Here is an 11,423-nt window from a genome sequence, read left to right on the forward strand (position 1 = left end):
TATAGAAAAACATTTTTTCTACTAATGACCATTTGCAAGTTTTTCTATTGACTTGCCTTACTTGAAATGAACATAATAAAAGCAGTTTCGCGTGTTAAAATAATCCGATACTAATTTTATTTTACTGGAGCAAAAAAGTCAGTTTCTACTAAACTAACTTACATAATCCAGTGGTTTATGACGTTTTGCAACATAACTCAGCCTAATATTTATTTCTAATAGAGACCTTTTTTCAGGAAATCATCGAGTATGTCCTGTTAATCTGAAAATGAAAAAGGAAGCGACTTTATCGGATTCAGGTCATCGTTTTCAAATGACGAAATTGATTCTGATGGTTAGTATGTATATTGTTGTATAATTGAACTTGAAACAGAAATGTCAAATATAACTCCTAATAATTTGTTTGTCCCATGATCGACAGGAACAAAAACAGAAATTCTGATTTCACTTGCAGCACTTTCATTAACAGTTATATATTTCAAAGTTAGCTTTAAGAAAATCGCAATCAATTTTAGAATGTCATCGCATGTACAGTTACCATTTTAATTATCATTTCGACTATCAGTACATATGATTTGTTATAAATTTATAGTACTATTATATAGTTATTTACTCGTAAAAGAGGGGCGAAAGATATTGTTGTGCCATTTAAACTCATAGATCGAAAATAAAACTGACAACGCCATGGCTAAAAAAGAAACAGAAAAATAATAGTACATAAAACACAACATAGGAAAATAAAGAGTAAGCTCCATGAACATCCCAAAACAGCGGGGATAATTCTCAGATGCGCCTAAAGGGTAAGTAGATCCTGCCCGACATGTGGCACCTGTCGCGTTGGTCTATTAGTTACACAGTGTGCAATTGTTCTAATACAGGAATTTATCGGGACAATAAAATTCATATCGGGTATTTTTTTAAATTACATATTATTATATTTTAAACCATTTTTAGGACAATATCAACCAAATATATTACTGTGAAAAATTCAACATATTAAAACTATAAAGCAACTTAAATTTTATTATTTTCATTAGGTCAATGGTATAAGGGAAATAATTCCAATTGACATAATAAATAAGGGAGGTAATTCCTATTGACGCGATAAAAAATTGTACTGAAATTTATTAGGACAATATCAGCCGATCAAATTGCGAGAAATTACTCTGAATCAGGATAAATGTTTTTATAAAGTGTGCATTTTCCGTGTTTTAAACCAATACCATTGATTCCCTTATTTAAATTTATTTCCATCTTAATAACGAAGGTTTGATGCTTTGAATCTGATAGAGCTTCAGTAATATAAAGGCTGTGTATTTTCTTATCTGGATGTTTGTTCATTAGTCTGTTTGTCCGTTACTTCTTCAGTGATTTTGGTAAAATTATTTTCATTGACGTTGTGGTCACATCAATTTGAAAATAGGAACTCATGTTTATTGTTAAAAGTTAATTCATATGAGGCATTACTTTTTAACGATACGTTCTGGTACAAAGATGATTTCCTCTCATGAAATTATCAAGTTTGTTCACTGTACCTAACGTATTCATCTCAGCGAATTTGAAAAAAAATGTTTATATCATTTTAAGTAATAATAACTGAATTTTTATTTCAAAATTGACAATGAGGGTAGGTTGGAAAACCACTTTTACAATAAAAAATAAAATTGAGAATGGAAATGGGGAACGTGTCAAAGAGACAACAACCCGACCAAATAAAAAGACAACAGCAGAAGGTCACCAACAGGTCTTCAATGTGGCGAGAAATTCCCGCACCCGGATGCGTCCTTCAGCTAATTAACAAATATATACTAGTTCATTGATAATGAACGCCATACTTATTTCCAAATTTTACACAAGAAACTTTAATTAAAATAATACAAGACTAACAAAGGCCAGGGGCTCCTGACATAGGACAGGCGCAAAAATGCGGCGGGGTTAAACATGTTTGTGAGATCTCAACCCTCCCCATACCTCTAACCAATGTAGAAAAGTAAACGCATAACAATACGCCCATTAAAATTCAGTTCAAGAGAGGTCCGAGTCTGATGTCAGAAGATGTAACCAAAGAAAATAAACAAAATGACAATAATACATACATAACAACAGACTACTAGCAGTTAATTGACATGCCAGCTCCAGAATTCAATCAAACTGACTGAAAGATTATGATTTCATCATATGAACATCAGGCACAATACTTCCCGTTAGGGGTTTAGTATCATACCATCATAACATATATGTGAGGAACATAACCCGTGTCATGCCAACAACTGTTTTTAGAATAAATGTGTTTAGTTCCGATGCAAAGACCTTATCAGTGACTCAATATTAACGCCAAAATATGCAATCTTTAATGACTTGACAACAGTATCGTAATTATATCCGTTCTTAATAAGTCTATTCAAAGGTTTTGTAACTTTCTGAGGTGAATACTGAAACCTTTGTGCTTTATAAAGAATATTTCCATAAAAAGTTGAATGTGAAATACCTGAACGTATAAGAAGTCTGCATGTTGAGCTATATTTACGAATGATGTCTTCATACCGATGATAAAATTTAGTAAATGTTTTGACTAGTTTGTGATATCGAAAACCCTGTTGTAATAATTTTTCAGTAATACATAAATTTCTCTCGTTAAAATCTAAAACATTGTTACATACACGAGCGAATCTTACAAGTTGAGATAAATAAACACCGTAAGATGGTGACAAGGGAACGTCACCATCTAAAAACTGATAATTAACGATAGGAAATGAAAAATCATCCCTTTTATCATAAATTTTAGTATTTAGCTTTCCGTGAGTGATAAAGATATCAAGATCGAGGAAAGGGCAGTATTGTTAGTATTAGCTTTATTTAAAGTAAGTTCAACAGGATAAATTTTATTAATATACATACTGAAGTCGTCATTATTGAGAGCCAAAATATCATCCAAATATCTAAAAGTATTATTAAATTTGTTTATCAGATGTTGTTTCGATGGGTCTTTTCTTATTTTTGTCATCAATTGTAACTCATAACAATACAAAAACAGGTCCGAAATAAGTGGTGCACAGTTAGTCCCCATTGGAATTCCGATAATCTGACGATATACAGAATCCCCAAAGCGAACAAAAATGCTATCTAGTAAAAATTAAAGGGCATATATAGTATCAAAGCATGTCCAATTTACATAGTTTTTTTGTTTATTGCTACCAAAAAAGGACTTAAAAGAGTTTGAACATATATATTCACATTCAGATTTTTTGAATGCCAATTTAATTAGATGTGTGAATTTATTTCTTAATGAGAATGGTAGGCAATGTGGTATAAAGGGTAGAAAAATCAAAACTTTGAACAGATTCAAAATCACCAATATAAGCATGCAATTTATCAAGTACTTCCAACGAGTTCTTGACAATCCAAAAGTAATTTATTCCACTATTCCACTATTTATTCCACTAAAGAGATTGTTTTACTTGTTTATTTTGAACTTTCCATATCAATTTAGCATCTTTACAGCCGAACCTGCTTATGATGTATTTATATCCCAGTTAATATGCGAGACCAAAACTATTACACTAAACACTAAGTGGTTACGTTTCAGTCAGTCAAGTTTTTGGTCGTCCCTACGAGTTAGTTGAGCGTTACTAAATAAAATCATCAGAGATACCAGAATTGAAACTTTATATCTACGCCAGACGCGTTCCGTCTACCAAAGAATAATCAGAGACGCTCTGATCAAAAATGTTTTAAAAAAAAAGCCAAATACAGCTTAGGTAATCTATTCCTGAGGTAGAAAAGCCTTAGTATTACAAACATTCAAAGTTTTGTTAACAATTGATATATAATTATTAACATATCAATGATATCTAAACTCAAAAAGAAGTGTTGACAACTTGGCCGGTGATACCCTCGCGGAATTAAAACTCAACCAGCAGTGGCATCGACCAAAAACACTATAAAAGAGGGACGAAAGACACCAAAGGGACAGTCAAACTCGTAAATCTAAAACAAACTGACAACGCCATGGCTAAAAATGAAAAAGACAAACAGAAAAACAATAGTACACATGACACAACATATAAAACTAAAGAATAAACAACACGAACCCCACCAAAAACTAGGGGTGATCTCAGGTGCTCCGGAAGGGTAAGCAGATCCTGCTCCACATGCGGCACCCGTCGTGTTGCTTATGTGATTACAAATCCGGTAAATAGTCTAATTCGGTAGGTCAAATTCATGAAAGAGAAGGGGATTGTAGTTACGACGTAAGGAACATATCCGATATCATTTGTGAAACGGTTATTCCATAACGGTCAACCAACTCGTGATGGCGTGATAAAATACATCAGGTTCACATATGACGAAAATCATGTTCCAATAATCGTTCTCACAAAGACATCTTAATTTCTTTTATATGAATGATACTTATCACCGATTTTGCAATAATATGTGCAATTCACTGGAAATCCTGATATCCTCCTTTGTTTGATTGGGTTTATTATGGTTTTGGTTGAAGAAATGTTGTCATTGTCTTCGAGTAATGACTTTAATTTGTCTCTCGGTGTCTTCCATCCTCTTCTTAGCATTGATTCATATATTAACAATAAAAATGACAGGGAATTAAACCCTTGTGCAATTCATTAGAAAAAGAAAAAATATAACAGGATCTGGTCTTTCTTTTAACTTACAACAATTTTGTAAACTTCGCCGTACATTACACAGAGGATCAATGTGAGATTATTGACAACGCAAAAGAAAAGAAAAACAGCCTTTACATGTTTATGTCAATTTTGCACTTTGAGAGTGGGAAAACGTACAAACATATCAATTAATGTATCGCAAAATATATTTAAAATGTTCCGGTAACGTTTTTAAAAGTACGTGTATTGTCAGTAAACTGACCATTTTTTTTAAATAAAAATGAAAAACGGAAGATTTATAATGTAAACAATAGTTTTTATCTTCCTTTTTTTTCAACTTTCAACTTATTCTAAATATACTTTTATCTATAATAGCTATTTCCAAGAAAGGGTGAGTAAAAAAATACAATAGTAATATTTATCGAGTATATGTTCAAATAAAAAAAACTCCTTTCCGTTTGAAGAAGAACGTATTATAGTTTTGACAAAAATGTATATGGGAACAGATTTTGAACTGAAAATATTCTGTGTAAACATTGTTAAAATAAATTGAATAGGTATCTATGTATGATAAAATAGTTATCAATCCTAAATGAATTGCATGTTAATTCTTGAATAACTTTCTTTATGATTTACCTGCAATATTACTTTTGTGTTTCAATATGCATTTATCATTACATTCTGTGGCAATTTTTATCTTCTTGTATCATATTTTATTTCGTATAATCTACCTGCTAATAATTTTAAACAACAATTAGATAATTTAAACTACAATTACTGAAACACGAATTTTCAGCATTTTATAGCTTTCGTCCTTTTCTTTCTATTTTTCCTTAACTACCGGTTCAATTATTCATAAAAGTACAGATGTTACAGAAGAAAAATATTTCACACTGACACAAATGTTTCCTGCCAATTATCAATACGTCATTTCTGTTTTATAAAACATAAGCATACATGCACCATAATTTTTTGCCGTTCATTGTCATTTCATTATTCATTCTTTAACTATTCTTTGTAATACCTATTGCTAATTAATCGTTTGACTTTAAGTACATTTAACTTATATTATATTCCAATGAAATACATTTTTTAGACAGAAGTTATCACGAAATTAAAACGTTTATATTACATGTACTATAATAACTATAGTACTAGATGATTATTAAAATTCTCAAGAAACAAACTTTATTATGGTGGGTTTTTTTCTTTTTTCTTCAGAGTACCATTCCTTATATCTTATAAATCATTCGACAGTGCAACCTTCGGTAGCGATTTTGACAAAGTATTTATTGCAGATTCTAATGGTTAGTATGAATATTTTCTTTTATATTTTTAAGGGACACACATATTTTACGTCAAATTTGTCACAGAACGATCAGTAAAAAAAATAAGAAATGACTTATTAGCGATATACCTTGAAGTTACAGTTACGTTAGTTTGGATATGGACTAATGCATTCATATCCCAAATAAATATGTTGATCATGTTTCATGGTTCAAGAATAATAGCAATACGATATTCGAAAAAAAAGTTCATTTCTGGGGAAAACGTTTGTGGTTGAGGTAGTGAATGTTTTAACCATGAAGTTAGGGTCACATGTAGATTGTGGAGCAAACGTTATAATTCGTTTGCCAAATCATTATTTTCATCTGTTCTGAAAGTTCAGTGATACATAATACAACAAGCGAAAAATATGCAATAATTCATATTGTAAATTCATTCCTAAATTACATACTCGTTCGTTTATAGGGCATAAAATATGATCACATATGTTCGGATACTTGTGAAACCGTATATGTCAAAATTTGGGGAAAGAGAAACGGGTAAGGGTTACTAAAATTGGAACACACGGGACACACTCGTTGTCATCTTTAAAACAGACATAGAAAGGGGCAACCTAAACATGGAAAAGATTTTAAAGTGTTGTATAAACTACTGTTATAGTGATACCCTTTGAAACGGATTGTTCACAAGCTGTCACAGTGATCTAAGAGCCAGTGGTTGTACATGATTGTGTTCACTTGACATGATAAAATTGAAAATAAAAATGAGGAATGTGTCAAAGAGACATCAACTTGACCATAGAGCAGACAACAACCATAGGCCACCAATGGGTCTTCAACGCAGCAATAAACACCCGCACTCTAAGGCATCTTTCAGCTGGCCCGTAAACAAATATGTTTACTAGTTCAGTGATAATGGACATCATACTACACTCTGAATTATACATAAGAAACTAAAATTAAAAATCATACAAGACTCAAAAAGGTCAGAGGCTCCTGACTTGGGATAGGCGCAAAAAATACTTATATTGTGCCTTAAGTTTATTAAACAGGAGGAACTCTTTGTTTTCATTATGTTTTTGCTCTAATTTAGTAGTTGTTAAGTCTTGTATCACATTGTATTGTTTTAGAATTAGAGAAACACAAAGACGACGCCAATCTTTCTGATGTTGAATTCACTAAAGTATGGGTCAAACTGGAACTTACATTAAAAAACAAAAAAGGACTGGTAGACAGTAAGGACATAACAGATATCATTAAACCAATGAAAATGCATTTTTTTCTGCTAAATCACTTCCATGAAATTACAGATGCAATCGAAAAGGACTTTGACAGGTGCAATCTGACATATTCCTCCGAGCTAGTGGTTGTCGAAATGCTTTCAAATGACTATATTTCATTTCGTGAGATTACTGACATTCTAAGAAATAAGGCTGAGGAACTCGTAATACAAATTACACCAAAGACGAGTAGAGTTAAGGAATCTTTGTTACTCAAGTTATCAACGCAAGTCGAAGATAAGCTAGTACACTTTTTCTATGATGATGAAGGTAGAATCCATATTGTAGGGTTTGTCGACATAGCAACAGATATTAATAGGGCGGTTGATAATGTGAGACGCTTGTCGAGTAATCCTGTTCTTTTGAGATTGACAGTTGATGCTTTATTTATTGAACTTTTACAATTTCAAGATGCAGTAATTGTTTTAAACAATTGTCTATGGCAAAGGAACGTGGAAACTGAATGGCAAATATTAAATGGACAATTATGCATAGGAAGTCGGAGGACGATAGACCCCAAAGTATTCCAATCAGTCATTTATGAGCAGTTTTCAATGGCTGGATTTTCTACCAAGGCAATTGGTGGACGTAAGCCTTTTATAGCAACAACGCACTTCAGATCTATCGTCCTAAAAAACATCAACAAACGTCTTGTTCATAAACAGTTCGAGCAATGCATTGTTGTAGCGTCCACGAAAGACATTGTAGCAAGACTTTTACACGAAGAACTAAATTATAACATATGTAATAAAGCTGATTGTGAGTTATCAGTTTCAGGTAGGTTCATTGTCAATTCGCCGTTTCAGAATTTATTGCATTCTGGGTAATATTTTCAAAAGCATTCACCGAAACGATGAAATTGGTTTAAAACGTTCTAAATAATTTAAAATAGGCCTTTGACGTTACTTTATTTTCATTTTGGTATACGTAAATTGAGATTAATCTTGTTCTTTTCTTAATTTCATTTTTTTGTCATTTGGGTACAAACTTGCAAAGAAAAATTGTATGATGACGTTCATTAAATTTAGGAATAACATATGTCCAAAAAAGAGGTAAACATTTTATTTGTTAGCTTCTAGTTATGTTTTTGTTTTCTTAAATGCAACAAAATGGTATGTGAAATTTTGTTTTAAGTACTGGCTGGACAGCTAGGATAACACTTTACTTATGCCATTTTTTTTTGTATTTGAAACAAAGAAGAAATCTGCACAATCATTTAACAAAGACTAATCATGCTAATTGGGACAACAATGGTGGTATTACATCTTTAAAGAGACGTGTAGGTCAAAATGACTGTTTAAATTTTTGTGATTTTACTTTTCAGATTAAACATGATTACCTTTAACTCTTTTTTATTTGTAGGGAATACGCGAATAATTTCTAATTCATTTCAGGTTTTATTTTACTTTCGGCAAAATTTTCTTAAATGTTGACAATTCCAAGTTCTAAGTGTGTAAACATTAAATATCCTTAACAAAACAAAATGTTTGAAAATGTCTACAAAATGAAGTTTGCAAGGACAATGACGCTATAGAATAAAATTGGTAAACTAGTTAAATTTAAAAAAAAAACCTGTATGTTGTCATTCTTATATTATAGTTCGTTTCTATGTGTGTTACATTTTACCGTTGTTTCTTTTGTGTCGTTTGTTTCCTCTTGTATTTGAGTGTGAATTCACATTATTATAAGACGTGTCACGGTATTTTTCTATCCCATATTCATTTATATAGTTTTGATGTTATATTTGTTGATTTTGTCTAATTCTTAGCTCGTTTGTGTGTGTGTTATATTTTATTGTTAGGTCGTCAATCTTCTTTTATATTAAATGAGTTTCCCTCGGTTTTTGTTTGTTTTTTTCTATCGATTTATGAGCTTTGGACATCGGTTTACTACTGTTGCCTTTATAATTATATCTTCAAAAAGATAACCATTCTGTTTATTTTTCGCGAATGTAAGCTACCGAATTGGACTGTTTACCTTTTTTGAAATAATATGAGCAACGCGACAGGTGCCACATGCTAAACAGGAACTGACAACACTTCCGGAGCACCTGTGATCACCATTAATGGTGGTGGGGTTCCTGTTGCTTTGGCTTTTGTTTTCGATGTTATGTACTAATAATTATCTATTTGTCATTTACATTTTTCAGTCATGGCGTTGTCAGTATGTTTTTCGATCTATAGTTTGAATGTCCTCTGGTATAGCATGTATAAATCGCCTATCTTTAAGTAGTTACATTAATCTGTAATTTTAAACTAATTTTTAAAACTACAACTTTTTTTTTGTATTATTATTGAAATTACTCTATCGTTTATTGTAGAACTACCCACAGATGGATCGACTAAAAAATGGTCCTGTTACATCACAAACGAGAATACACTGTACCAAAATATCCTGCAACATTTACGTCATCTAGAAGAACAGTTTAAATGTACATTATCATTAGAAATCCAACATCCGTCTTTACAATATGTAGCTCAGTGTGTCAATTGGGATAAAGGTATTCATGTTGTTTTGGTGTGCGGAACTGCTGCAAAACTTTTAACGGATGATGTTGTTTGTGCATCAGATTTGATGGGTAAATACAAATCAAAACATTGTGCATTATGAACTTATCACAGAACCAAAAAAAGGTATGATGTGGTATCATTGCTACTAACTGAACTATCAAATTAAAAAGATGTGTCTGCAAAATAACAGGTTGTGGTACGACCTTCGACAAAGCCAATACCATAAACCAAGATATAAATGGCCTTTTTGTGAGAAATTGAAATGTGCAACACCGATTGGTATTGCAATAATGATCAGAAAATAAAACGGCATAAAATAACCAACGACGTTAAGTTTGATACAAGAACATCGCTCTCTCTTTTTCAATTCGTATTTTTTTTAAATTTAGCTTTTTAGCTGAATGTGTTTGGATATTTCAGTTTTCTCTTACTCTATAGTACCGGAGTTTTGTGCAAACATAGCTCTTTTAAAAAACTTTCGATGTGTCAAAAACATCCGAAATATGTGTTTTTACAAATAAACTATGACATAGTATCGTATGGATTGTTCATACTAGTATTTCGAAACGTATAACTACTTCTTAAACCCAGCTCTTTTGTTATACTAGATTCTTTTTCTGATACAAAACTAAATTGAATAGATTTATTATTACGAATAACAATGCATTTTGGCCACAGGTTGTGACGAGCGGGGTTTTCTGGTTGGAAAAACTTGCTTCGACATCTCGTAAAGACAGTTCGTTGTTATTCATAACAATATAAATTGATTATTATTTTATAAATAGCATGAGCATAAGAAATTACTTAGAGTGTTCACTACAAGTTGTTTTCAAGATATAAAAAAAAAACGCACACACATCTTTGGAAATTCCAATAGCGAGAACAATATTAAGTATTAGTTTCTATTTTAGAATAAAACAAAGTCTTTTGACTTCTCCTTTGCTTGAAAATACAAATTTTTATCCCAGTCATATGTTTCTATTCTAAAGTGTTGATCTAAAACAAAATCGGGGATTCTATCTCCAAGAAAGCTAAGATTGCCCCCAAAAAGGGAGTTCCTTAATATGCTATCTGCATGTTTCGATGTTGAGCGTGTCCTGTCGTCGGGCTTTTATTCCCGACACACCTTTCCCTCAGTCTGTCCGATTATGAAGGTTTCTTTATTCCGGAGAAGCGGTTTTTAAAAAAAAATAAAATCGTAACATATATTAAATACATTAAATTTATGATTACCTTAATTAAACAGGTAAGTACTTTTGGTTAAAATATAGCCTTTATCTATATATATAACGAAGATATATAAAGTAAGCTTACTAGAGAGATTTCAATTACAAAAAAATACTTTTTAGCATACGGTGCAAGTGATTTATACAACTCTGGATACGACGCGTCTAGATAAGAAACCACACCGGCATCCGGCCGTCGAGATTTCTTATGCAGACACACATATCCTTCGGTGTATTACTGTTACATGTACACATATTTGACTATAAAATATAGCATATATAGATATAGGAAGATGTGGTTTGAGTGCCAATAAGACAACTCTCCATCCAAATAACAATTTATAAAAGTAAACCATTAAAGGTCAATGCGCGGCCTTCAACACGAAGCCTTGGCTCACACCGAACAACAAGCTAAAATATACCATTATTAATTTGTAGAATATTTCATACAACATCAATAAGAGTTATTCACGAATACCAGAAAAAAAACGTTTTG

The 11,423-nt window shown here is 31.8% G+C and overlaps 1 long non-coding RNA gene across 1 annotated transcript; it reads left to right on the top strand.

Annotated features, from left to right (window-relative positions):
* The first annotated feature begins 228 nt into the window (after positions 1-228).
* On the top strand, positions 229-5,932 carry LOC134693694 (uncharacterized). The gene is made up of 3 exons (XR_010102440.1): positions 229-334; positions 5,001-5,016; positions 5,847-5,932. It is a non-coding gene; the product is annotated as an uncharacterized LOC134693694 (long non-coding RNA).
* Positions 5,933-11,423: the final 5,491 nt, after the last annotated feature.

The sequence above is a fragment of the Mytilus trossulus genome, chromosome 12, assembly GCF_036588685.1.
Source record: "Mytilus trossulus isolate FHL-02 chromosome 12, PNRI_Mtr1.1.1.hap1, whole genome shotgun sequence".
Lineage (NCBI taxonomy): Eukaryota > Metazoa > Mollusca > Bivalvia > Mytilida > Mytilidae > Mytilus > Mytilus trossulus.